This window comes from Strigops habroptila, chromosome 4, assembly GCF_004027225.2.
Source record: "Strigops habroptila isolate Jane chromosome 4, bStrHab1.2.pri, whole genome shotgun sequence".
Taxonomy (NCBI): domain Eukaryota; kingdom Metazoa; phylum Chordata; class Aves; order Psittaciformes; family Psittacidae; genus Strigops; species Strigops habroptila.
In genome coordinates, this window is record NC_046358.1 from 4,228,433 (window position 1) to 4,252,982 (window position 24,550).

General features: G+C 48.5%; 1 protein-coding gene across 1 annotated transcript in view; it reads left to right on the top strand.

Annotated features, from left to right (window-relative positions):
* Positions 1-5,483: 5,483 nt before the first annotated feature.
* The window catches only part of CD82 (CD82 molecule), a 41,060-nt gene continuing 21,993 nt past the window's right edge, over positions 5,484-24,550 (top strand). Inside the window, exon 1 of the mRNA XM_030484227.1 lies at positions 5,484-5,538. The gene's annotated coding sequence lies outside the window, so the exon portion shown is untranslated. The remainder of the gene's footprint in view (positions 5,539-24,550) is intronic.

Here is a 24,550-nt window from a genome sequence, read left to right on the forward strand (position 1 = left end):
AAGAGATTAGAAAACTGCGATAAGTCCAAGTTCCACAAAGTCACACTACAGATGTTGTTAGCTCAGGTACTGAATAGAGCTCAGCGGGACAGGCAAGAGGTCCTTAGTAACTGGGATGCTTTATTAAAACACATTTGGCTTTTTCCATCTTACCTGACTTTTGTGACCTGTTCATACTCTGTGGAAGACCTTTAGAGATTTGTTTGCATGAGGATTTAAAAAAGGGATGAATTTCTGGAAACCACAGGATGGTAAATCATGATTTCCAGCAGATTTCCTATCCCAAAGGTCAGATAGATGTCTCATTGCAACTCCTGAGGGAATATGCTCCCATACTTGCTAATGCTCAATAGATCACAAAAGCTTAGAGTTCAGAAGCCCAGAGTTGGTACCTAGGAAGACACATTCCCATGTGCTGTGTTTTCCAGCACCCATCAAAGAGAAAGCAATTTTTCCTTGCAAAATACTGAGTTTGGAAGTGCAGTCAGCTGTGAAGGACCCCTACCACAGGTCCAAAATAACCAAGCTACAGAGGAATCTGCTTCCCAGTTACGTGGTACCTCTGGCAGAGCAGTTTATCCTTTGGCTTGTCCAAATCTGGAAATTCTCAGTTTCCTGCATTTCTCATTGCAACCAGGGGAGGGCAACTGGTCATCAGGAAAATGAGTTCAGTTTGCTAAAGCCGACTTGTTCACCAACTCATAAACCGCAGAATTAGTCCTCAAAAAAACCCCCACCAGACTAAAAACACACCTTTTGGTAAACATTTATTTTCCTAATGTAAGTTAAAATAGTCTCCCATTGCCCCACAAGCCCCAGCAACCGCTGCACTTTCACTGCTGTTCACTCTAACCATTACTCTTTGTATATGATTAATCTGCTAGTAAATCACAGCTTTTGGCAAATAAAAGAGGATTCCAGTTACAGTGCCATAAAAGTACTGCTGTCAAATTAGACTTGACAAAATCTGTAATTTTAAATCATGCTTTGCATTCTATTTTATACTGTGCTATTAAACAGACACTAACTGTGAACAGAAATACAGCAATTCTTTGCTCTGTTTTTGAAGTCCTTTCTCCTTATCAAAGGCATTTTGAAATAACATTGTTTTCAAAGTTAGGCAGCGTGTATTGGTGATTACAGCACTTATCACTGTATTGCCAGAATACTTCAATGTTTTGGCCCTGTCAGCACAGAAATCTTTCCCCTCTTCAGCCACAGTAATGTGTGGCCAATTCAAAGACTTTTTAAGGGAAAGAAATATGCAAACATTATAAATCCACATGTGTCTTCTTCTTTCTCTGTTCTCCCATATGCCAAGCACTCACTTCCTGCTCCTGATGTACGTAAAGCTGGGCAGCAACCTGTGTCAGCTGAACCTTAGGCCCCTTCTTCTCAGAGATGCTTTGAGACTGGAGAAACGCGGTTTGGTCCCTCCCACTCTGCAGCTTGCTGCGGAACAACCCTGAGACCTTCTATCCCTGCTTCACAGAGAGATGTGAAGTGCTGCCTGTACATAAAATGGTGGGAACTTGTCTGCTTGCATCCCGCTGCTCCAGGCTGGCTCCTACCAGCCAGGCATGGTTTTACCAATAGAGAATGAGGGACTTGTAGCTCCTTCCATCATTAACAGCCACCCATAACTAGTAGCCACCCATGCAGTACCTGTGTTTTTCAGTGCAAAGCAGTGGGGCTCTGAGGGCTGTGCAGCTTCTGGCAATCCAGAGCAAGGCTACAAAGGGCTGTAGAGGTGCAGCAGAGCCAGCTCTGTGCAGGGCATTAAGTATTCCCCTGTGCCTGAAGGAGACAGACCTTGTGTACAAATGAAGCAGGACCTGTATGCAGCTTTATCCCAGGGACTTGGACTCGTGCACAGACTTCTCATGTTTATCCACAGAATAGGCCATGACTTGATTGGGTAAAGAGATTAATTCCTTCTCAAAAGAAAGTATTCATTTGACAGGGAATGGTTGCTGTGTTTCAAATGAAGATGGCCCAAGGCAAAAACAGATTGCTTGGCTCACTGACCTATTGGCTGGTTTCTGACTGTCTTTGAAATGGTATTCGGTCTTCAGCCTTACATGCCACATAATGGTGGGTTTCTCCAGCCTGTGTGTTTTCTTACAAGCACTTTTGTCTAATCACTAGCTGAGAATCCAGCCTACTGTGTATGTTGTAAAAGATGCTGTTTATATTCAGGCTTTTAGTTTACCATCTGTGCACAGCTCAGCTGCAACTTCTCCGCAGATCTGCTTCTCCTCTGCTGCCAAGTCCCTGTTGCAAGCCCTCAGAAGAGCATGATTCACTTCAGACTTTCTAATGAAATTCAGGCTCTTTGGAAGCTCTCTTTAAAACCCTACCCCTTGTTCTCAGCAAATGCAGCGCTATAGATTTAATGCTTTTCTACAGGCTCACTGATTCATATCTGAGCGGCACTGAAGCATAACCAGTTATACATGCAACCACTCATGCATATATACCTCCATGCTGCCCTTCCTAAAGTGTATCCCATTCTCAAAGCCATTGACACAAATTCATTCAGGCACCGGAGCTGCTGGCACATACACAATCCATTTGCACTGCACCTTGTAATCACTTTTTATTTTAAACCCATTTTCTTTATGAAACAGCCTTTGCACTAATCCTCAGGGGGAATATTTTGAGCCCAGGCTTCCTTCCTCAAAGTAGGACACTTTCTGTAAGAATCAGAAACAAGCTACATGGTCAGAACCTGTAGGCTTGGATACTCTCTCAGTGCACAGATGAGGAAGACAATATAATGACAGGTAGACACTATTTCACTGTCCCACAGAGCCTTGCATCTTTATAGGTAAGCATTCTGGCTTACAGAGTATGGGCATAAGCCTGGCCAGATGTTTAAATTCAAACCAAGCCTATTACAGAGAGAGAAAGAGGAAAGAAAAAGTACTTTTAATATTCTGTTTGAGAATAGAAGTGCTTTAGCTGAAGGTTAATTCTACTTGGAAAAGAGATGCTGGAGGGCTACTGATTTCCAGAGAGACACGATTCCACAACTGGTTGTAAATGAGTTTTCAGATACTGTTCCAAACAATTCTGATGCACAATTTCTCCTCATCATAGACACTAACAACTGACCCTACAACTCTTTTGGTAAAAGAGAGGAATCTGAGCAAAGCCAGGTTTATCAGACAGTTTGCAGGCCATGGTATTGCTGTGGGCAGCTGCAGAAACAGAAGTGGTGAGAGCACACCTGCAAAAGGCCCTGTGCAGTGAGTCATTTCACTTCCACATTATGGTCCCTGTTCTGCTTCAGCACCTGCGTTTCAATCACCTCTCCCTGGCCAAGCCCACATGGCAGCTGCAGCTGATGAGCCTGCAGTTAGCTGCTGTTGGCATCCTTGCTCTCATTATGTCTTTAAACTGAAAGAGGGTAGATATAGGTTTGATATAAGGAAGATTTGGATTAGATATACAGAAGAAGTTCTTCCCTGTGAGGGTGGTGAAACACAGGCACAGGCTGTCCAGAGAAGCTGTGGCTGCCCCATCCCTGGCAGTGTTCAAGGCCAGGTTGGACGGGGCTTGGAGCAACCTGGTCTAGTGGAAGGTGTCCCTGCCCGTGACACCGGGTGAGCTTTAAGGTCCCTTACAACACAAATCATTCTATGGTCCTGTGCACCTGAGGGTGATGCATGCAACGTGTATGGCATTCAGTGAGTGGTACCTGCTCTCCAAGTGCAGCCCTCTCCCATAGCCCCTCCTGTCTCATGCTATCCAAGATGCACAAAGGAGGACTTGTTACGTGGCCAGTGTTTGTCCATTACATGACCACATGCTCATCCTGCCAACAGTGTGAGATGTCTGCAGGATAATACACAGGCTAGTGGGAAAGCTGATGAGCACCGCTGCTGCAAAAAGAGAGAAGGATTTGTTTAATCCTGGGACCAGAGAAAGAGAATGATGCTCCTCAGAAGGGCGAGAGACCTCCTGACCTTCCTTCATTTTAGATTTTGCTTGCCTGGTTTGTTTTTAGTATCTTTGAGGATTTCAAGAGGATCACATTATTGTTACTATCAGATTACTATCTGATAGTTACTATGTCTATTATATTTATCTCTGTTCTGCCAGGAGAGAAGAGGCAGGATCCCATTGCGCTGCTTTATGCCACATGCCAAGAACAAAGAACCGGTGCTGTGAGCGTGCTGCCTGCTGCGTGGAGCGGATACACTACACAAAGCAGGGAAGCCCGTGGAAACAATGCAATGACATTGGTCAGCAGAGTAACCTGGAGCCTCACCGTTCTCTCATTGCTGTAATCACTGGGGCAAACAAGAGCTTAATCATAGAAACATAGTATCAACTCAGTTGGAAAAGATCTTTAAGATTATCAAGTCCAACCCTTTACCCCAGCACTGCCAAGGCCACCACTAACCATGGCACTGAGGGCCTCGTCTACACGGTGTGTGAACACTTCCAGGGACGGTGACTCCAGCACTGCCCTGGGCAGCCTGTTCTGATGCCTGAGCGCCCTTTGGGGAAGGAATTGTTCCTCATCTCCATCTAAACCTCCCTTGGTGCAGCTTGAGGCCATTTCCTCTTGTCCCATCCCTTGTTCCTTGGGAGCAGAGACCAGCCCCCTCCTGGCTCCATCCTCCTGTCAGGCAGTTGGAGAAAGCGATAAGGTCCCCCCCAAGCCTTCTCTTCTCCAGACTAAACCCCCCCAGGTCCCTCAGCCATTCCCCATCGCACTTGTGCTCCAGGCCCTGCACCAGCTCTGTTGCCCTTCTCTGGCCCCACTCCAGCACCTCAATGTCTCTCTTTTAGTGAGGGGCTCAGAACTCAACACAGGATTCCAGTACAGTGGGGTTTGAACAGTGAACAACGTGCCAGCCCTGCTGCTGTTTACAGGGTTCACCAGGGCAGCAAAACTACCCAGTGGAATAACGTCGGAGTGGGTCATCGGGCTTGCTTTCACTTGGCAGAGAGCCACAGTTCACACCTCACAGGAGCAAAGCTCTGACCCGCCTTAAACATTAAGTTTAACATTAACCCCATGGCAGGGGGGGTTGGAACTAGATGATCTTAAGGTCCTTTCCAACCCAAACCATTCTATGATTCTCAGTTGATGAGCTTCAAAGGGAAGAAGAGCTTTAGGTGAGGCAGGCACAGCAAGTGCAGACGACGCCAGAGCAGTGCTCGGTGAACTGACTGTGGATGGAGGCAATGAGGTGGGCAAAGTGAGGGGCCATCAGGAGCCCAGCGCTGATGGGGAGTGGGAACCGCCATTCGCTTTACGGAGCGAGTCTGACGGGGCCGGAGCGGCCGGGAAGCGGCAGGTCCCAGCGGGAGGGCAAGCAGCCAGCCCGGGCACGGCACAGCCATGGGTGAGACGCCGCCACTCCGCAGCCCCCTCAACGGGGGCCGGAGACACGGCCAGCGGCCCGCCCCGGGGCTGGCTTAGCGCAGCCGCCGGCTCCGCCCCGCGGGGCTGGGGGCAGAGCTAACGCCACATCGGCGGAGGGAGGGAGGGAGGCAGGCAGCGAGCGGACCGGCGAGCAGGTAGGCGCTGCGGCCGCCCGCCCGCTCTCGGGGAGTGGGGCTGGCTTGGCCTGGACTCCTGCTGGGCTCGGCGGCTCCGCTCTCCTCGGCATGGGGGTCTCGGCGGTGCGATGCGGGGGGCCGGAGTCGGTCTTGGTGGGGATCGTAGCGGCGGGGTCTTCCCGCGGAGCGGGGGGCTCCTGCCGCCGTGGTGCAGCCGAATTGGAGGCAGCCCCAGGGAGACCCCCGCCTCTTCTCTCTTTTCCTCTTCTCTCTGCTTCTCTCCTCCCGGGGGGTGGCTGTTGCCAGGGCCGCGGGCAGCCTCTCTGGGGCTAAGTCTCCATTGCTCACACATATGCCCGTTCAGACTGAAACTAGTGGGTGAGTTTTGACCCTCTTGTGTGGCTGGTGTATGGCTTAAAAGGAGAGATATAATCGTCACCAGGTGCAGTGGACCTGGGACAGGATGAGCCCCGCAGGCTGGGTGCTGTATCGCTGTAAAGGGGTTTCGACAGGCTGAGTGTGCCTCAGACCGGGCAGTGCCGCTGTCTTCATCGGGACTCTGCCTTCATTGATGCTAAGACGTATATTAGATGCTTCTGTGGCAGTCTTACCCCTGTTACAGCTACAGAAAGCTGGTACTGGCCCAGCCTGTTGTGTCCCCCCTTTTTTTCCCCCCTCCCTTTTAAAATGCTGGTGAAGAGTTCAGGGTAGTGTTCCAATTTCAACAGCTGGGTAGGTGTTGGCTGTGGATTGCCTTGCAGTGTGACTGTTGAATCTGTTGATATGGGGATAACGGCTTGTTACAACCCAGGCATGCCTTTTCTGCCCCAGAGCATAAAAGCTCTGCTGTGTATATGCTTTGATGTGAAATTGAGCACTCGCTACGAGAAAGAGGGGGTAGGAAAAGAACAACCGTCCTGGAATCTAAATGTTGGCTTCAGTAAACTGTGAAGCTGGTTGAGGATGAAGTGTTCCTACGCCTTGGACCAGCTCTAGCATTTCCATCTTGTGCATGAGATGAGAGCTTGAAACTAATACACTAGCTGTGCAAGGGAGGGACAGGCTGTCCTGCTGCAGTGCTGTGAGAGCTGGTGGCTGGGGAGGAGAGCAGCTTCTGGAGATGTTTGTGCTGCTGCTGGCAATAGAGGTTTGCAGGGATATAACGCATCCCAGTGCTAGTGAAGCCTCACCGGTGTGATTCTGCGCAAGCGAGGATGCACAGCTGGAGTGTGTGGTCTGGAAATCTGACATCAGTGATTCTTCCTCTCCACAGAAGATGGTTTTTAACTTTCTCAGGCAACTTGGGCTTGAGAAAAATCCTCTTCAAAGCCTGAGGTGTGAGCCTGCTGCCGTGAAGCTTACTCACTGCATGATAACCATTAAGTAGAAGCATGTGGCTGGGATCGTTTCGGTGAACCACAAGGTCCAAGTGTAGAAACACTGCTCTGAAAGTCTTGTGAGAGGAGCAGTCTCAGTAGTGTGCTGCTGTATGCTGACGTCAAGCATATGGCAAGCTGTAAAAATGACACATTACTTGGATCTTACAAAATACTTCACAGGAACTAAGTGAGAAGAAAGTGTTAATGGGGAAGAAGGGCACTGGTGGTGCAGTCAATGACCTGTTCTGCACTGTTGCTGCATGGGTGGTGGCAGTCCTGCCAATGTCTCATCATCGGACCTCTTTGTGGTTGGTACAGTGGGGTGGTTTTTAACGTTCATGCTTGTTTCTGGTCTTTTGGCTGCAGCAAGAACTCCCACACGTACAGTTGTGCTTCTTTTAAAAAGAAAGAATCCATTGCTCATGTTGGGCTGCCACATGAGTAAAAAGGACCTTTGCCAACTGCTCTGCAAGCCAGTGTGTGGATTTGGAGTGGCTCAGGGAAGTGAGTAGCCTCTCCTTGCTGCTAATGTCCCTTCATTTAACACTTCATTCATAGAAGGCTCTTGCTTCCGATATAGCTTCACTCAGTGGAGCCTCTCTGGGCCTGAAACCTTCTTGGTCTGGGTTTCTCCATCCTTGCTGAGGGCTCTGGGGATGGCTGGGACAACATCCGTATCCCTGTGCTGCGGGGCAGGGGTGGCTAGGTGAAGCCTTGCAGCGTTTGCTCAGCTTCTTACCTGCCTGTGACAGAAATAGAGCAAGACGCAAGCTCAGTGCCTGGAGAAAGCTCTCCCCCCAGGCAATCTCTGTCCTGCTGCATGGAAGCTCCTCCCTTAAGAGGATTTAGCGGCTTTAATGGTGCAGCTCATCTGGACTCTCTTCATTCCTGTTATTGTCTCTATTTTAGTTCTCAGGGGGGAACAGGCAGGTGTAATGTGACCTACAACCCTAAGTTGGTGCAGGAGATGCTCTAACAAGGCCTTCCCACGGCTCCATGGAGGTTTCCTGCCTCTGCTGCCCAAGACAATCTCTGCTTCAAACTCCATGAAACGTGGGGGGGGGGGGGAATAATAGGAGATTCCTCATCTGACTGTAGCTGAGGAAAGGTTTTATCCCCCTCCTGTATCTCCATGTCCTTGTGTCACAGCTGTAAAGCAGCAGGGGACCATCCAGGACTGCAGACATTCATCCACAAGATGTTTAAATCGAGACGTGCAGTGGGAGTTTTGCACACCTCTGGTAACCACAGGCTCTGAGGTGCTTTCCCCAGACCATGGCTGTGGTTCCTGGTGCCTGCTGGCACTGTTACAGCAGGAAGCACACAGCAGAGGCAGAAAAGCACCGCTGCAAGGACCTTGGGCACTGATGGCACAGGATCTATTACGGGAAAGGGAGGGTGGTGCCAGGAGGTGGACCATGCCCCATGCTATCTGAAGTGGTAATTATTGCTTTGCTTTAGTGGTGTGGGTGGCATGTCAGCCACTTTCTTCCTGGTTTCCTTTCTGTTCTGGACACTGGTGAATGGGAGGGCTCAGGCTAAGGTTGAGTGGCTTGGAAAGCTGGAGGAGGTAGCAATGCTTCCAGTGGGCCTGTGCAGTAGGGGATGGTTGGAGCCTCAGTTCTTGTACTTCTTTCTCAGTTTCCTCTTTGGAAAAACTTGTGTGCATCAAAACTAACTTCTTACTGCCAGGAACTCTGGCCCTCACGCAGAGTGCCTTAACTTCACCTCTCTAAAATAAGAGCATGACATCTGCATCCCTTTCTTCTCCTTCCCTGCCTTCATTTATCTCTGAACATGGATCATGACATCCTGGGATCTGGGGTCCTTATGTACAATAAAGGGTGAGCTGGGCCCAGTAAGATTGCCCCCTGCCCCGAAGTTGTCAGCTTTGGTGGCCTAAGAAATGTGCTCTTGCACTGATGATTCTGTTGGAAGAATGTGGGATTGGAGCTTTCTATCGACAAATGATTGATGACATGTGCATGAAGGTAGTGAGCTGCAGTGGTTACCTAACCACCTCCATCTCTTCCTGGCTTGTCTGTATTCTTTTAAGGAATGAAATGGAGGAAAGCCTAAAAATGACAGTCTCTCTCTTGGCATGGCAAAAGGAATTAATGCAGGAGACACAGCCAGTGCCAGCAGTTCCTTGATGGTTGGTCAGAGCCTGTTTGCTGAAAGCTCTCTGGTTCATCAGGGCTTGGAGACACTGAAGCAGTTAGTGGCTGACTTGAAACTAGACAGGGTGATAAGTGAAGCACAAGGAACTGCACGCTGGAGATTGCTTAAATCATTGCTTGTGTGTGCTGACAGATTCAGAGCGAGCTGATTTTCTGGAAGAAAGATGAGGCGTTACTGTGGGCAGCTCTGTGAAAGGGACCGCCTGGTAGGTGACAGCAGAAAAAGGGAATAAAACAGGAGCCTGTTGGGATGGGGACAGGGAGCAGACCCTGCTGGCTTGGTGCCCAAGCCTGTGTCCTCTCAGACAAGGCAGAGCCAGGGAAGCTGGGTGGTTCGGGGCTTATCCAACATACAGAGGAGAAAGGGAAGGAGGCTGGGCTGAAGACAGGCTTTTTTCCTGTGGGAAGAGGCACATACACGGGCTGTCTGACTGACTGCTCTAGTTCTTTTATCTCCTTGATGGAGCTTCAGAACTGGGACAACACCATTAAAAGCAAGTCAAATCAAAGCATGGTGTGTGTGCTTAATTTCCGAGGCTTGCTGCTGAGGTAGGAGCTCAGGAGCTGGGAAGATCTGTCTCTTCTGTGCCACCAGGAGCCCTGAGAAGAACTGGTGCATTTGTTAAAGATGTTGCTGGGCTGCAGCTTTAGTTTCTCTGCAGCACAGTGTGAGCAAATAGGTGCATCACAAAAATGCTTTACCTTTTACTGCAAAATTGCTGCTGGGCTGTAAAGCACATCGCTGATCTCTTCCAGTGTGATGATAATCCCAGGCCATGTGTACTGGGGAAATGCTGATCTGGGGCAAGTTATCCATGTTAGATACCCAGCATTTGATTTGAAGTTGTACAATGAGAGTTCCCCTTGTAGACAACACTAATTCTGCTTCAGGGAGGTCTCTTGTATGCAAGCAAAGGAAGAGATGAGCCATTGGAGCTGCAGCCATGCACCTTGAGCTAAGCTGAGCTGCCCATCGCTGGAGTCAGGGACTTGGTTGTTTCTGCTGCTGCTCCCATCCATGGCGGTTTGGGAAAGGGGAGGGATTGGACCTAGCTTACAGGGATTTGCATAGCACGGCCTGAACTTGCTGTGAAGTAGCTTTACCTGTTGGGAACAAAGGAGGCTATTTCCCAGAGCTGCCCTGAAGAACGGCTTATAGTCAGTCACTGGATGTGGCTGTGTCCTCCACCAGCACCTTCCTTTGGCCACTACCTCTGTGATCCATGAGGTTTCTTTCTGTGCCCTCACTGGGACGGAGTTGAGGGGCCACATGGGAGCTCTATGCCCTGAGCTCCTGCTGTCTGTCTAGTTTTAAAAGCAACCCACTCCAGGACCTTGATTGTGCTTAGGCTGTTGTGGCACAGGTTCCAATGAGGTGCCTCTAGGTGTTTTCTGCATCAGGGTCACAACCTGTGCTGCATTGGTGCAGGGCTTCAGGAACTGCATCAGGCAGGTTGGAAGTGACATCCTGCCACTTGGCTAGGACTGCAAGGGCTGCTGCCATCATCCCATAATATGAGAATATGCAGATCCTAAACACCTGGAGCTCGCATGTCTCCTGTGATAGATGATGAGCAGTTTGGTTGGGAATCAGTTGTGATTCCCACAACTAAGTCTAAATTAATTAGAAGAGCTCTACTGTTGCACAGAATGGCTCAGTGTTCTGGTTAGACCTTACCAGGGAAGCTTCTTTACCTTCCATGGCATTTCAGTTTCTAAGTATTCAAGTCTTAGATGCTAAAATATCTATGTTGGGAATGTCTTACTCCCTTCCTACCAGATTTTTGTTCCCATTTTCTCCTTGGTCCTGCAAATGGCTTCTTTAACTTGCAATATATGTGGACAGAAATTGAAGAGAGGTTCTGTATTTAGGATCAAGTGATTTTTTAGACTTTGGTCCCCAGAGCTAACAGGCCTGCTTTTGAAAGGCACCATGTGGGCTGCTCTGCTCTTCTCCTTTCTGCTTGTAATCAAATAATTTGTAGAGTACTCTTTGCCATTCTGGCTGCTTTGATGATAGGACACCACCTCTCGGTTATAATCATGCGTTGATTCTGGGGCTTGTTTCATGCTGGTGCTGTGGTGCAATCAGAGCATCTTGTGGAGCTGGTCATGTGTCTGCGTATGTGTCAGCATGGACTAAAGCTGCTGGTGATGAGTCAATCTTGAGTGGCTTCTCTGGAACGTCCTCAACTTCCCAGTGTGCTTTTCTGAGTAAACTCTGTCTCCTTTCCCCTCGCTCCTACTCTTCTGTGTCTTGTGATCACAGAGCTGGGCTCCCTGTTCACACAGAAGCGTGGATCCAGAATACTGTGCTTGGCTTAGACTGAGGACACTACTGATCATCAAGGCTGTTTTCCCCCCTGCTCTTGCCTCAAGTTTTGCATTGACCAAGCAGAGATTGGGAACTATTTTGCAGCATCTGTATGCTTGAAGAAACTGGGGCTTAAAAGGCAGGGAGCAGTTCTATTTATGCTCATCTCTGAAGTCTCTCAGAGGGGGGGGAGAATGAAATCCACCCAGACAAAACCCAGCTGCCTGGATTGGATGTGCTTTCCCAACAGTCTAAGAAGCTGCTGGGCTCTTCTTTGCATTCAGGTCCCTTTCTAATGCAGGCTTGCAGAGGGCTTGCAGAGACACTGCACATGGAATAACTAAAGAGCCCTCCAAGTCATGCAGTAAATCTGCCTATTCCCGAAGGAAGCTCTTTTAATTAGAGAAGACTTTGGCTCCACAGCTGCTGTACAGGACAGTGCTGGACCACTGCTGTGTGTGAAACAAGGTAAAGTCACACAAGGGGTTGCTCCCAAGGGGTTTGCTGCACCTCCCTGGGCACAGGAGTGGAAAGGGAGGCTGCAGGTATAACAGAGGTCCTTCGAGGCTGGTGGTGAGGTAGGAAGCCTCAAGCTTCCTGCTGGCAAGTCCCAGCCCCTCTGTGGGACTTTCTACAGGAGGTGGCTGCTCCCTCACACCAGATCCTCCAAGGCTGATAACACCTTGCCTGAGAGCAGCTAAAATAGAGGTGTTTGTGCCTTCTCCCAAGGGGTGGGAGGTGATACCACTGCCTGTCATGAGGGGAGTCGGAGTTTCGTCTCGCCCCTGCTCCCTGGGGGTGGTATTGTGACTTGTGGCTTCCTGGAACAAACCCAAGGTGGCCAAAATGCTGCTGCTGAAACCACGTGGCAATGTCTTCATGTCAAAAGCTGCATCAAACTGGCTGCTACCTCAGCAGAAAAGGCTATTTCAAGGGAGGGCTATTTTGAGGAACAGCAAGCTGCTTTAATGGCCAAGACCTCAGAGGCTCCTTTGATTCGATGCTGCAGTCCTGCTGGTGGTCTCAGAGCCTGGGTGTTTCTGCATTCATTCCCAATCCACCATGCTACAGCTTCGGAGGCTCCTGTGGCGGTGGTAAAACAGTAAGTTCCTGCTTTGCATAGCTTCAGGCAGATGGGAAACCTCTTTCTAGCCCAGCTGTCAGCTACAAGCAAGACCTACCAGCGTGTATACAAGTAGATGGCCATGCACTCAGTGTTGTCCCATGGGAACCTAAACAGTTGCTCCTTGTTTGCCCGGAAGAGAGACAGCTTTCTCCATGGGGTGTTTGCTGTCAGGAGGAACTGCCTGTGGGGCAGTGTGAGCTGAGCCGGGTCAGCAGTTGTGTTACTGCAGTGCTGGCTGATGGTTATTCCTGTGCCCAGGGTCTCGGTGAAGAGCCCTGCAGTGTGTGGCTCTCTACATGGCAGCCACCCATCACAGCAGGAGCAGGCAATGGGGCTTTGCTGGGCTGGGTTTCAAGCTGCTGCACAAGTGAGTGCTGGGCACATATCCTTGGGGGCAAAGGGACCCTTGTGTCACAGCCGTAACCTGCACGAGACCCCGTGCTGTAATTTGATGTCATTAGTAATTATGGCTTCATTAAAACTTGTAGAACTGGTGTGATGTAGAAATGGTCTCTGGGGAGTGGGCTGTGAGGGAAAGAGCACGATGTGGAGGGACAGAGAAAGGAAAAAGAAGTGTCTGCAGCCCTATTAAGTAATCTTAGCTTGTATCATGATTTATTGATTAAAGGTGAAACAGCCCTGCTTTATTTCCTCTGAAATGGGAGCATTTGTCTCTGCATTGAGGTCTATCTGATATTTGTTATTCTGGCTAAAAGTTCTTTCTTTTTAAAATAAATACCTCTGAACTACTGCTTTTCCATCTCATCCTTCCAACATTGTTCCATCAGTCCTCTGGAATATTTGTGCTCTAAATATAGAAAAGGAGACCCTTTCAAGAAGGTAGAAGGGGCCACCAGTCTGTGTTCAGCTGAACCCATCCTCCAGACCACTGTGTGTAGGTCTGCAGGCTCCAAGGAGGCCCCTCCTGTTCCCAAAACAGACCCAGCTTTTCAAAGTCTTGCTGTGTATTTTAACTGCCAGATTCCTGGGGAACGGATCCCATATGTCTGTTCCTCTTGGCTTGAGGCAGCCCTGTCCATACCCTCTGCATGTGGTGCTTAGAAGGATGGATTGATTGTTTTCCTCTTTTTTTGGATGGTGGTTGGTGGAGGGGGGATCTTAACTGCAGATGGCAGGTCTATAATTGAGTAATGTTCTCCCATTGCTCCAATTAAACCTGCTGGGATTACCTGCACTGGTAATGTGTCAAGTAGCAGTCTGCCTTGGCCTCCTCCTCTTCATAGCAAGGAAACCAGAAGATTTGGAGCATCTTTTCCAGCTGGATGAGTGTTTTCTGGAGGTCCCCTTTGTTTTCCAGCTTTGTCTGCTGAGATTGTGAATGGGAATGAAGCGGCTTCGCTGCAGCTTCTGTAGCAGCTTGTGCTGTGCTATTCTTGCTCCTCACAGCGCTGCCCTTTACTGCTGTACAATGCAGCTTTCTTTTCTTCCTCCTGTAGGAAGAGCCTGGAATAAGGAGACTGCTGAGCGAAGATGGAAGGAAAAGGTGCTAGACAGTGCTGTCATACATCTGAGACTGTACAGCAGCCCTGTCTGGGATTGGCTCTTCCAGAGTAAAGCATGGAATTGCTGGAGTTGCATCCTCGGAGTGCTTACACCAGCAAGGGGGCTGTTGTGGCCAGGTCCTGCCAGTCGGCAGCCTGGTCTAATGGAAGGTGTTCCTGCCCATGGTGTTGGAACTAGATGAGCTTTAAAGTCCCTTCCAACCCAAACCATTCTGTGATATTGGAGGGGGAAAATGTGGTTGCAGGTGTGTGTTTTTTACTAGAGGGAATGACTCAAAGCATCTGTGCTCTAAACTCTTGTACTGCAGGGCTTTTCTTGCCCTCCTGCCCTCTCTTAAGTCATCATTTTGAAAAGAGAGGCTGCTTGAGACAGAGTCCCTTCCTCTGAAGCTTTTTATAGCTCTGGCTTTCCCTTTTCATTCATGCCTGATGGTAGTGTCAAGTGGTAACTGTGGTGTGAAACTCAGGATGTTGTGAAATGCTCATCCTCAGACTGTGACAGCGCTCATCATGCCGGCGGCCAGACCAGGCTCCAGTGGGACCCTGGGATGGTCTGATGGGAAGTAAAGCTTCTCCTAGGACAGAGGTTGGGTCCGGCAGTAACCTTTTGTGGCTGTGGCACTGCTGGGGTGTGAATGGCTCCCTACCATGGAGTCCATTGAGTTGGGAGACCTGTGGCTTAGCCATCTCCATCTACTTGTTTGCTGAGTTGCTTTCCTTGTCTTCCTTGATATGTGTGTCTGGGAGAGACTACGAGATGCTTTGTGTGGGGATCTTGTACTTCTGACTCTGGATACTGGCAAATTGTAGAGTGAAGGGCCCATGGTTATGGTAGGACAGACCTTGTTGAAGAGAGGTCCCTTTCAACCCTAACAATTCTGTGATTATTACAGCTGCTGATCTGTGGTCTTCTGCTCCACAATCCCATGTAACAGTGCCAACATACTAGCAGGAGAACAGCAGCGAATCAGTAGCCACAGGCATACAGACAGCTGGTAAACGGCGAGGGGGCTGCAATAAGCAAATGCTGTATTTGGCAAAAACAAGATTCCTGGGATCACAGATAGTAGAGGGACTGTTTCTGTGAGCAGGCCAAAAGATGCCTCCCTCACTGTTCTATGCCAGTAGGACTTCTGTGACTTTCCAGTCATGCTGGGTGTGCAGTAGTCTTCCAGCCCTGCTTGATCTGTGGGGCTAAAGGGTCTGAGGTCAGTGCCTTGTAATCAGCAAAGGATCTGATACAAAGCATGATTAAAGTAGACTAATAGCCTGTCTCTTCTCTTGTTTGAGTAAGCGGTCTTAAATCTTCATCTTCACAACCATTTGGCATTAGAAGCCAGAGGTGTCTGTTTGTGGTGTGGGTTTCCTGGTTTGTTGGTTTTCCTGTTGCTTTTCTTCCTTTCTGCCACTTAAGCTCCTGAGGATAGCCCCTAGAGGGAACAGGCCTTGGGGGGAATCCTGCTGCCAGAAGGCACTTCCATTGTGCAGTGGGCTGGTGCCCAGCATTGTGGGACTCCAGTGCTCTGGTGAGCACTTGGCTTGGTGTCTGCTTCCAGAGGCTTTTGGGAAGCATGAGGGAATGCTCGTCCTCCTATGCCCTTCTGCGTAAGGGATCTCTAGCACTTGGCTTCTAGCAGTGTCTGGCTTCAGCTATGGAGTGAACTACTGGAGATCCTGCTATTGCTGGGAGTGGTGGTGGATAAGCCTAGTTGGGTTTGGCTTCTTTCCCATGCTGTTTGCTGGTGCCTAGGGTCTGCTAGACCTCATCCACCTATCTGTGGAGAAGGGCGCGTTCCCAAGGCTTGACAGGCAGAGGGGAGGTGGAGGGAGAGGGTGTTTGTCGAATTGCTGTTCAAATTGCTAAGCTGGGGAAAGCTTCCCTCCCTTGAAGTAAAACTACTTCCTCTGCTCATTCCTGGAGAGAACCGAAAAAGAATAGGAAACCTCATTTCCCAGTTCAGGCAGATGCTGTGACTTCTCAGAAACATGTTTGGCATGGGTGTGATGAACCTAAATACCCACCAGTTATCTGCCCTAGCATCCACGAAAATGGAAGTAAAACCCAGTTTGTCTTGAAAGGGAACTTTACAGATGAAAGTCCTCAACCTCGACCTGTGGTATCTTGTGGGAGGAGGAGATGGAAAGATAAAAGTGAGTTATACTACCTGGTTCCTACTTCAGTCTGGCAATCTCTGGTGCTGTCTCATAAGCTAGAAAAACCCCTTGTGTTAAGGCTTGCTTCCTGCCTGGATTGTGGTCGCCTTTGAGTGCTTTGGCAGGGAGAGAAGGCTGCTGCGTGTCGGGAAGGTACCTCCAAGGCAAGTGGCATTGAGAGGGTTATTGTGCAACTCCTTGGAGGAGATCTGTTGACCTCCAAGGCATTGCTTGCATGAGAGGGGAGGCTTGGGAGCCTGTCCTGTGCTGGGGTTTCCAGGCTGATGAGTCTGATGGCAATAGCAAAGGCTTAGTAGCATCTGCTGCCCACTGCAGAGAAGCTTATCTGAGTGCAAGCAGGGTGCTGCTAGTCTGTGCTGGCCACCCTGCTGCAGTTTGGGGTGCAGGTCCTGCCCATGGGCTTTGCTCCTCTGTGGGGAGGTGCTGGGGACTGCCTTTGTCACACAGGCAGGAAAGAATCCATTTCAGAGGTTATGTTTACAGCCTCGCAGCTCCAAGAGCAGAAAACAAAGCTGAACCAGTCTCATTTTTGGAGCCATTAAAGAGCCAATGTAGTCAAATGACAGAGTTGCCCAACCAGTTTTGTGAAAACTATGCATTTTTACTGAGCTGTGTGCTGGTTGTAGGCAGTGTGGAGACTCCCCTCTGGACCCTACCTGCACAAATAACATTCTAGTAGTACGTGGTAATCCAAAAGACAAAAAGTCCACTGAACTGTACTTTTGGCTCTTTCTTCTGTCTGCTATTTCTGGTAAGTTGTGTGTTGTGGGTCTGTTTTCTTTTAGGGGGAGAGGAGACCCAAATGGCTCTGAGACAGGTTGTGGTGTGGTTGGGGGTTTTTTTTTCCAGGTTTTTCTTTTGGCAGAGTTGTATCTCTGGTCTTGCTGCATGGAAAGAATTGCTTAAATGGGAGAAATACTGTCCTGCAAACGCTGTCGTGCTGTGCAAGCATGAGTGTATAGACTGAAAATAGCCAAGAACTTTCTCAGTTTGCCAGTGGTAAGGACTAAAGACCTACTTAAATGTTGGCTTTCAAACTGAAGCATGAAGTCCAGATGTTCTTCAAATCTGATGGCAAGTATAGAGATGACAACAGGCGCTTCTGAAGGCCCATGCTGCTCTTTGATGCTGAACTGTGAGTTGGTTTCTTTTTAACAGTAGGATAGTGGTTTATAAATATCTAATCACTTCCCCTCGAGCATCAGAAATATGCTTCTAAAGTGTATTTCCAAATGTACAACATGTGCTTGCTGTGGTAAAACATGCTGGAAAACCTCTTCCATTGTAGACAGTCCTATGGGTTATCTAGGGTTATGGGTTATAACAAGACAGACTGTGGTTATCTGGGGTCTCACCAGATAACACTGTTGCTTGTCAGATTCTTCACACAACAGTATACTAAAATGAGGAGTCAAATGGGAAAGCTTCATGTCTTACCAAGTGCACCAGGAATAAATCTACCTTTGCCTTGTGAGTTGATGGGTTCCCTCAGAAGCTTATCTAGTTCCTTGAGAAATCTTAGTCTTTCCCACGGTGTTTCTGCAGTACTTGCTGCCAAATGATGCGTTGCTTTAGTCTGCTCCCCTTACTCTAGAGATAGCAAATGTGCACTCGAGCTTGCATCTTGTAGATGCTCATGTTGGGGTGTCACTGTATGTAGCTGTACTCCATGGCACATCAAGATTTGTTGGCAAGTACTGTGCTGTGGTTTGCAGGCTGATGTAGCTGTGCTGCTATCTCTGCTTAGCCCTCAAACCATCTCCTCTAGCTTGAAGGCAGTTGCTTCTACTTAAGATAAGAAGCAACTATCTCTAGAGTAGATGGAATAAGAGATAATCTGTTCTAGGTACCTTATTTTCTTTCCTCTGTTTGCAAAGTTTGTATTATGCAGAAATACAGTTTTCTGCTTTGCCCTGACACTTCCCTTCAAAAAGAAACTATAGCTGAATCAGTGACATACACACACGTATATGTGTGGACATATATATATATAAGAAATCACTGCATCCACAAGTGTGGCCTGTTTCAGAGGGTAACCCTAACCAGCAGCCTTAATATTTAGGATCCAGCTTCCCCCTCAATCCCTCCATTGTGACTTTTGAAGAGATGCTGTTTGGAAAATCCCCACAACAAACATGAACTTGTTTGTCTTTTCAAGGTCATTACACCACTGGTATTATCTCAGTGGAGCTTAACGGAAAGTTCAGTGAATTCAGACCTGAGTCTTTCATTAGCTCTGTGGTTATTTACTTACCAGAGACAAGATGTACTTCCCAGGTGTACTGAAAGTCCAATGCCTTTGAGTATTAATGTCAACAGGATGAACTCCTTAGGATATTCTTTGTATGTTAAGGTGGCTGTAACTTGCAGTCTCTGCCCTGAGAGCCATGCTGTACCTAGTTAACTCAGTAACAACTCTCTGGTTGTTCATTAACTAGTACTGTTGTGTGAAGCTGTCCTGTCTTGTCACTCTGATTGCCAAGTGCTTGTTCTTCATGTGCACAGATAGCGAAGCATTCCCAGCAGCTGGGCTTTGTGGTGCAAGGGCTCAAAATCCAACAAAAGATGATCTATTTCCTCCCTGCCATTAAAGATCATGTCTTTATGGGCTGGCCCTACCCTAGCTGGAAGGAGAAGTAACCATTAAGTGAGCATTTTCTGACCCCAGGCTGGCTTCTGTGGGTCTCTAACCTGGCATGTGGCTGATCTGGTTCTGTTTTCTGAATTGGGGTAATACTGCAAAGAATAACCTGTTGTAATAGGAAGAAAACTAACTCTATCCCAGCCAAAACCAGGACATAACTGCAGGAACCTTCAGAATGGCCTTAACCTCATGGAAATTAGCATGCAGAACCTTAGTTCACAGTTCTTTGTATCTGTCCAGTTGGAAGTTTCTCCTTCAACAGGAGGGATAGCAAAAATGAACCAGTATGCAGCCATAGAGGGCATTCAAGGTGTTTGGGGAGGCAAAGGGAACTGGAAAAACACAGTTGTGGTGCTGTTTTGACCTCAGCCTAGCTTGGTAAAAGCTAGTACAAGCACATCCTGTAGGGTCTGCCTTCGTTTTACATGCCCTGGGGTTAGAGCCTGAGGGCTGGTGGTGGGAAGCAACTGGCCAAAGTACATAGAAACAACCTGCAGCTTCTTTGTAACTGATCATTTCCTTTCCTTAAGGAAGAGGGTCTGGATGAGAGGGGCAGCATCTTCCAGGCTATGTAGATGCATTCAGATGTGAACCGTCTTTTACTTGGAGCATTGGGGCTGACCTTCAGAGCTCATTGCTCTTGTGCTCCCTTCGAGGGTTTGTGGGAACTTTGCACTTGGCTGTGAACGTCCCAAGACGGTGATTTCCACACTGATCTCCTGTGGTTTGTGCTGAGGTTGTTCCTGCTTGTCTCCTTTGCTTTCACCACTCTCATAAATGAGCCCCTTATTTGTGCTCTGCAGTGAGTTGGCAGCTGAGGTGCTTCAGCTGCCAGGACTCATCAGGAAGAGTGAGGGTGGTGCTGTGGAGGAAGGCTGAGCTCTTACCGGCAGAGTTGCACGGCACGGGCATGTACAGTGCTGGCCTGAGCCAAGTATCATAAACTTCAGTGAGCACCAAACATGCAGTGCTTGCTGGGTGGAGGAAGTACAGGATCTAATCCATATAATCATGGAATGGTTTGGGTTGGAAGGGACCTTGAAGCTCATCCAGTTCCAACCCTCCTGCCACGGGCAGGGACACCTTCCACTAGAGCAGGTTGCTCCAAGCCCCTGTGTCCAAGCTGGCCTTGAACACTGCCAGGGATGGGGCAGCCACAGCTTCTCTGGGCACCCTGTGCCAGTGCCTCAGCACCCTCACAGGGAACAACTTCTGCCTAAGAGCTCATCTCAGTCTTCCCTCTGCCAGGTTAAAGCCATTCCCCTTGTCCTGTCCCTACAGGCCCTTGCCCAAAGCCCCTCTCCAGGTTTCTTGTAGCCCCTTTAGGCACTGGAGCTGCTCTAAAGTCTCTCCTTAAGGAGCCTTCTCTTCTCCAGGCTGACCCAGCCCAGCTCTCTCATCTTGGCTCCAGAGCAGAGCTGCTCCAGCCCTCGCAGCATCTCCGTGGCCTCCTCTGGACTTGCTCCAACAGCTCCACGTCCCTCTTGTGGTGTTGGCCCAGAGCTGGATCAGGACTTCAAGAGAGGGCATTCAAGAGAGCAGAATTTTGGTTAACAATTAACTTACCCTCCCTGTCCCTTGACTGCTGTGGTCATAACATCACCGCATGAGTGTTCCTGCTCCTGCCCTGCTGGCTGCTGGGAGGCAGAGGTGTTTGGCTCTCCCCATATCGCCTGTCCTTCACTGCAGTCACCTTTTATAGGAGGGTGTCTGTGACAAAAATAAGCTAATCTCTGAGCTGTGATGGCACTCCTCTGCTATCTCTAACAAACAGGTCTCTGTCTGCCTCTCCTCAGACACGTGTCCTGGATTTTGTGCTCCATATACCAGTCTTGCTGTCATTGCTATTGCTGGGAAACCATCAGGCCTGAGAGCTGGAGGTAGTGAAGTGGGCAGGAAACCATCACCTAATGCTGGTTTAGCCTGTGTGGAGTTGTCCCATTTCTCTCCCATTGGAAACCCTGGGGTCCTGGATGGCTTGATGCCTTCTGGAGTTAGTTCTTCCTTCAAGTTCAGGTGCCGAAGCTGGTCTAAGAAAGACCCAGGATCAACTACATTGAAGCTGACCAGGCTGTGTTTGCCACCGAGTTTTTATGGTAGTAGTGCCTTAAAGCAGCAAACTGAGAGATGTGCATAAATAATTGTGCATATCTTTACATGCTGGGAAATGAGAGGGTGGGAGAAACACCCCTCTGCAAGCTGACAGTAGAGTCTCTTATGAAATCCTCTGCAGAGCTGGCATCAGTTTGGAGAATGACAGGGAAAACTTGGAGGCATATGGGCAGGATTGTTGAAAAGAGTAGGTGCGGCTGCTTTCCTCCTCAAGTGGTCAGAACAGTTGGGGTGGAGAGGAAGAGGAGGAAACAAACAATTGCAGACAATACTTCATGTATGAAACCTTTGTATGCATTACTGCGGGCTCAAAGTTGACCAGCTTCAAAACGCAAATGGTGACTGCCACAGCCCACAAGCAGGCAAGACTCAGTACTAAAGCCAGCCCTTCACTGGCAAGGCTGTGGATATGCCCTGTTTTGGTAACTCCAAGCTTGTCTGCTTCCAAACCTGACCCATCTCAAATTTGGTCGAGCTACTGCTTCTACTGTATGTCAGTGTTACTAGTTTTGTGACTGCTTGTCCAACTTCAGAAGGAAGGGTTTTAAAATCATAGTATGGTTTGGGTTGGAAAGGACCTTAAAGCTCATCCAGTTCCAACCCCCTGCCATGGGCAGGGACACCTCACCCTAGACCATGTTGCCCAAGGCTTTGTTCAACCTGACCTTGAACACTGCCAGGGATGGAGCATTCACCACTTCTTTGGGCAACCTGTTCCAGTGCCTCAGCACCCTCACAGTAAAGAACTTCTTCCTTATATCTAACCTGATCTTCCTTATAGCTAACCTGAAAAGGAGGAGTTTCATTAATGTAGTGAACAAAAGTAAGCTTAATTTCTTAAGGATAGCAGAAGAATTGGAAAATCTAAAATATTTCTGTATGTGGAGCTCTCAAGTATCTTAAAAGCTCAATGCAAACCCCTAAAAACCTGGTTTTCTTTTCGCTTGAAAACTCTACTTTGAATTACTTTATGGCTAAAAGTTATATCTCCTTGTGCCAGGAAAGGAAGAAGAACAGTGTGTAATGCTGTAATACACAGTTTGGGGTTGTTTTCTTTAATAAACATTGAAGATAGTCTGCCTTTAACAAATACCTAGAAGAACCTTGAAAGCAATCTGTTGCCTGAGGCATGTCTTCTTCCACACTAGCTCTTCTCAACTTGTTTGACTTCTTAATTATCTTAGATAACTCTTGTAAAGATCCTAACAGCTCTGCAAATCTCTGCTTTCCTGACTAATCAAAGTAGTGTGGACAGAGTTGGAAATAGGCAGCACATGGCTGTTTAGTGCTAGGAAGCAAATCAGCAACTACTGGGAGTTGCATCTCCAGCTTGAAAATAAGGAGGATTGCATCTGGGACCAGACATCTTAAGGTAAGAAGTCCAGTGCCTTGTGCACGACTTAGTTTTTGGCTATGTTGAAGAGTAGGAAAATGCTTGTATCCCCCACAACAGACAGACATCATCGCCTGGGGACCTGGCTGCCTCAATGTTCTGGTTAGACTGCCAGGCTCCATTTCGCAATGCTGTTAAGAGGAGATGTGTTCGTGGTGAAGCCAGTAAGCAAGCCAGCTGGATGGGGAAACTTCATTATCCTCTCCAAGCGCAGTCTTTAGGTGTTGGTGCTTGCCAGGATTAACAGCCTGAGAGAACGTTCCTCCTGCAGAGGAAAGGAGGGAGCACAGGGTTTTAAGGAAGCAACGTTTGTGCTCTCCCTATTCAAATACTCACTCCTTTTCTGAGATACCATTAAAGGGCACGGTAGTCTTTGGGTTACAGCTGTTCTGTGACAGCAGATTGGCATATGAATTGTAGTAGAACTGCTCTAAAATGAGCAAGGCTTGTTGAATACCCTTGCTGTCACTAACCAAAGGTGAAAATCTGCTAACAGAGAGGCTTCACTTGCTTCTCATAGGTTGGTAGTGATGCATCTGTCCTACAGTGCGTCTGTGCTAGAACAGAACCAGGTCATTAGCCAATGGCTGCATTGGAATGGGAATGCTGTGGTTTGATATTTGGTGTGAGAATGGACCAGAAACCATTACAGGAGCTTTTCCTGGCTATTTTGAAGGACCTACTTTTGGGTGCTGCTTTATGGACTCGGACCTGAGGAGTTATTTGAACAGAAGTGACTGAGATGGTGCTAACCTGGCTGTGCAGTTGGAGCTCCCTAGGTGCAATATATATTGATATATACATGGGATTTTTAAGATCAACCTGTAGCACAACTGGCTGAGACTGTTCCTTGTGCTGCTTTCCCATATCAACAGCATCTTGCTAGGTGTGGTGCTGCAGTGGGTTTAGCACAGCTTCTAGCTATGGAATCCCTTGAAGTTAGAGCAGTAGTGTTCTCTTCAGCCATGGAGTTCAGACTCATGGCTAGTTGAACACGGAGTTCAACTCTTGTGGTAGTTGAAGAGTGACCACTGCTTGGTGGGAAGACTAGAAGGCCCACGTACCAGTTTAGCTCCAGAGTTAACCTAAATATTTAATAGGATTAAGCAAAAGCCTTTGATTGAAACAAAAGAACATACTGGGCTCCAGTGACCCTCGGTACACCCAGGCTGGCAGCAGGGAACACTGCTGACCTTAGTCTCTGTTGGGACTGGTTCCTCCCAAGCCACACTGGTGACCCCAGCCTAGCATTGCTCAGCCAGCATAGCTGGCTGATACTTCTTAAAGCAGCGTGGTCTATTTTGAGCAAGGAACTTGCTAGAACAAATTTTGAGGAACCTGAAAGTCCTTCATTGCCTATGCAGGAAACCTAACTGAGCACAGGGGAGGAGGAAGAAGCAGGAAAGTTGACCTTCCACCAGTCCTTCTATATTACTTGGCTGTGCTGCTTCCCCAGGAGGAGGCTCACTGCACTAGTGGAGATGATCTGTGGGACTGTTTTCTAGTTTCTGAGCTCTGTGCTGTCAGACAAGTGGGAACTGAAGTAGCTTGTAGTAATGCAGATCTGTTTAATTCCTGGGTCCTGTAGCACGAAGACCTGATCATAGAATCATAGAATAGTTAGGGTTGGAAAGGACCTTAAGATCATCTTGTTCCAACCCCCCTCCCATGGGCAGGGACACATTGCACTAAACCATGTTTCCCAAGGCTCTGTCCAACCTGGCCTTGAACACCGCCAGGGATGGAGCATTCACAACTTCCTTGGGCAACCCATTCCAGTGCCTCACCACCCTCACTGTAAAGAACTTCTTCCTTATATCTAATCTAAACTTCCCTTGTTTAAGTTTGAACCCATTACCCCTTGTCCTACCACTACAGTCCCTAACGAAGAGCCCCTCTCCAGCATCCTTGTAGGCCCCTTCAGACACTGGAAGCTGCTCTGAGGTCTCCACGCAGCTTCTCTTCTCCAGGCTGAACAGCCCCAGCTTTATCAGCCTGTCTTCATACGGGAGGTGCTCCAGCCCCTGATCATCCTCATAGCCTCGTCTGGACTTGCTCCAACAGCTCCATGTCCTTCTTATGTTGAGGACACCAGAACTGTACACAATACTCCAAGTGAGGTCTCATGAGAGCAGAGTAGAGGGGCAGGATCACCTCCTTCAACCACACTTCTTTTGATGCAGC